Here is a 4,841-nt window from a genome sequence, read left to right as displayed (position 1 = left end):
CAATTTAATAAAGCATAGGATAAAACAACATAAATACAATTTATAAAGCATAGGATAAAACAACATAAATACAATTTAATAAAGCATAGGACAAAACAACATAAATACAATTTAATAAAGCATAGGATAAAACAACATAAATACAATTTAATAAAGCATACGTTAAAACAACGTAAATACAATTAAATAAAGCATAGGATAAAACAACATAAAAACAATTTAATAAAGCATAGGTTAAAACAACATAAATACAATTTAATAAAGCATAGGATAAAACAACATAAATACAATTTAATAAAGCATATGTTAAAACAACATAAATACAATTTAATAAAGCATAGGATAAAACAACATAAATTCAATTTAATAAAGCATAGGATAAAACAACATAAATACAATTTAATAAAGCATAGGATAAAACAACATAAATAAAATTTAATAAAGCATAGGATAAAACAACATAAATACAATTTAATAAAGCATAGGATAAAACAACATAAATACAATTTAATAAAGCATAGGATAAAACAACATAAATACAATTTAATAAAGCATAGGATAAAACAACATAAATACAATTTAATAAAGCATAGGATAAAACAACATAAATACAATTTAAGAAAGCATAGGTTAAAACAACATAAATACAATTTAATAAAGCATAGGATAAAACAACATAAATACAATTTAATAAAGCATAGGATAAAACAACATAAATACAATTTAATAAAGCATCGGACAAAACAACATAAATACAATTTAATAAAGCATAGGATAAAACAACATAAATACAATTTATAAAGCATAGGATAAAACAACATAAATACAATTTAATAAAGCATAGGACAAAACAACATAAATACAATTTAATAAAGCATAGGATAAAACAACATAAATACAATTTAATAAAGCATACGTTAAAACAACGTAAATACAATTAAATAAAGCATAGGATAAAACAACATAAATAAAATTTAATAAAGCATAGGTTAAAACAACATAAATACAATTTAATAAAGAATCGGACAAAACAACATAAATACAATTTAATAAAGCATAGGATAAAACAACATAAATACAATTTATAAAGCATAGGATAAAACAACATAAATACAATTTAATAAAGCATAGGATAAAACAACATAAATACAATTTAATAAAGCATAGGATAAAACAACATAAATACAATTTAATAAAGCATAGGCTAAAACTACATAAATACAATTTAATAAAGCATAGGATAAAACAACATAAATACAATTTAATAAAGCATAGGATAAAACAACATAAATAAAATTTAATAAAGCATAGGATAAAACAACATAAATGCAATTTAATAAAGCATACGTTAAAACAACATAAATACAATTTAATAAAGCATAGGATAAAATAACATAAATACAATTTAATAAAGCATAGGATAAAACAACATAAATACAATTTAATAAAGCATAGGATAAAACAACATAAATACAATTTATAAAGCATAGGATAAAACAACATAAATACAATTTAATAAAGCATAGGACTAAACAACATAAATACAATTTAATAAAGCATAGGATAAAACAACATAAATACAATTTAATAAAGCATACGTTAAAACAACGTAAATACAATTTAATAAAGCATAGGATAAAACAACATAAATACAATTTATAAAGCATAGGATAAAACAACATAAATACAATTTAATAAAGCATAGGATAAAACAACATAAATACAATTTAATAAAGCATAGGATAAAACAACATAAATAAAATTTAATAAAGCATAGGATAAAACAACATAAATAAAATTTAATAAAGCATAGGATAAAACAACGTAAATACAATTTAATAAAGCATAGGATAAAACAACATAAATACAATTTAATAAAGCATAGGTTAAAACAACATAAATACAATTTAATAAAGCATAGGATAAAACAACATAAATAAAATTTAATAAAGCATAGGATAAAACAACATAAATACAATTTAATAAACCATAGGATAAAACAACATAAATAAAATTTAATAAAGCATAGGTTAAAACAACATAAATACAATTTAATAAAGAATCGGACAAAACAACATAAATACAATTTAATAAAGCATAGGATAAAACAACATAAATACAATTTATAAAGCATAGGATAAAACAACATAAATACAATTTAATAAAGCATAGGATAAAACAACATAAATACATTTAAATAAAGCATAGGATAAAACAACATAAATACAATTTATAAAGCATAGGATAAAACAACATAAATACAATTTAATAAAGGATAGGACTAAACAACATAAATACAATTTAATAAAGCATAGGATAAAACAACATAAATACAATTTAATAAAGCATAGGATAAAACAACATAAATACAATTTAATAAAGCATAGGATAAAACAACATAAATACAATTTAATAAAGCATAGGATAAAACAACATAAATACAATTTAATAAAGCATAGGATAAAACAACATAAATACAATTTAATAAAGCATAGGCTAAAACTACATAAATACAATTTAATAAAGCATAGGATAAAACAACATAAATACAATTTAATAAAGCATAGGATAAAACAACATAAATAAAATTTAATAAAGCATAGGATAAAACAACATAAATGCAATTTAATAAAGCTTACGTTAAAACAACATAAATACAATTTAATAAAGCATAGGATAAAATAACATAAATACAATTTAATAATGCATAGGATAAAACAACATAAATACAATTTAATAAAGCATAGGATAAAACAACATAAATACAATTTAATAAAGCATAGGCTAAAACTACATAAATACAATTTAATAAAGCATAGGATAAAACAACATAAATACAATTTAATAAAGCATAGGATAAAACAACATAAATAAAATTTAATAAAGCATAGGATAAAACAACATAAATACAATTTAATAAAGCATACGTTAAAACAACATAAATACAATTTAATAAAGCATAGGATAAAACAACATAAATACAATTTAATAAAGCATACGTTAAAACAACGTAAATACAATTAAATAAAGCATAGGATAAAACAACATAAAAACAATTTAATAAAGCATAGGTTAAAACAACATAAATACAATTTAATAAAGCATAGGATAAAACAACATAAATACAATTTAATAAAGCATAGGTTAAAACAACATAAATACAATTTAATAAAGCATAGGACAAAACAACATAAAAACAATTTAATAAAGCATAGTTTAAAACAACATAAATACAATTTAATAAAGCATAGGATAAAACAACATAAATACAATTTATAAAGCATAGGATAAAACAACATAAATACAATTTAATAAAGCATAGGACAAAACAACATAAATACAATTTAATAAAGCATAGGATAAAACAACATAAATACAATTTAATAAAGCATACGTTAAAACAACGTAAATACAATTAAATAAAGCATAGGATAAAACAACATAAAAACAATTTAATAAAGCATAGGTTAAAACAACATAAATACAATTTAATAAAGCATAGGATAAAACAACATAAATACAATTTAATAAAGCATATGTTAAAACAACATAAATACAATTTAATAAAGCATAGGATAAAACAACATAAATTCAATTTAATAAAGCATAGGATAAAACAACATAAATACAATTTAATAAAGCATAGGATAAAACAACATAAATAAAATTTAATAAAGCATAGGATAAAACAACATAAATACAATTTAATAAAGCATAGGATAAAACAACATAAATACAATTTAATAAAGCATAGGATAAAACAACATAAATACAATTTAATAAAGCATAGGATAAAACAACATAAATACAATTTAATAAAGCATAGGATAAAACAACATAAATACAATTTAAGAAAGCATAGGTTAAAACAACATAAATACAATTTAATAAAGCATAGGATAAAACAACATAAATACAATTTAATAAAGCATAGGATAAAACAACATAAATACAATTTAATAAAGCATCGGACAAAACAACATAAATACAATTTAATAAAGCATAGGATAAAACAACATAAATACAATTTATAAAGCATAGGATAAAACAACATAAATACAATTTAATAAAGCATAGGACAAAACAACATAAATACAATTTAATAAAGCATAGGATAAAACAACATAAATACAATTTAATAAAGCATACGTTAAAACAACGTAAATACAATTAAATAAAGCATAGGATAAAACAACATAAATAAAATTTAATAAAGCATAGGTTAAAACAACATAAATACAATTTAATAAAGAATCGGACAAAACAACATAAATACAATTTAATAAAGCATAGGATAAAACAACATAAATACAATTTAATAAAGCATAGGATAAAACAACATAAATAAAATTTAATAAAGCATAGGATAAAACAACATAAATGCAATTTAATAAAGCATACGTTAAAACAACATAAATACAATTTAATAAAGCATAGGATAAAATAACATAAATACAATTTAATAAAGCATAGGATAAAACAACATAAATACAATTTAATAAAGCATAGGATAAAACAACATAAATACAATTTATAAAGCATAGGATAAAACAACATAAATACAATTTAATAAAGCATAGGACTAAACAACATAAATACAATTTAATAAAGCATAGGATAAAACAACATAAATACAATTTAATAAAGCATACGTTAAAACAACGTAAATACAATTAAATAAAGCATAGGATAAAACAACATAAAAACAATTTAATAAAGCATAGGTTAAAACAACATAAATACAATTTAATAAAGCATAGGATAAAACAACATAAATACAATTTAATAAAGCATAGGTTAAAACAACATAAATACAATTTAATAAAGCATAGGATAAAACA

The sequence above is a fragment of the Phyllobates terribilis genome, unplaced genomic scaffold, assembly GCF_046119375.1.
Source record: "Phyllobates terribilis strain yellow unplaced genomic scaffold, ASM4611937v1 Scaffold_20__1_contigs__length_20440879, whole genome shotgun sequence".
NCBI lineage: Eukaryota > Metazoa > Chordata > Amphibia > Anura > Dendrobatidae > Phyllobates > Phyllobates terribilis.
The sequence above is the reverse complement of the archived record's forward strand: the minus strand, read 5'-3'. Positions refer to the sequence as shown.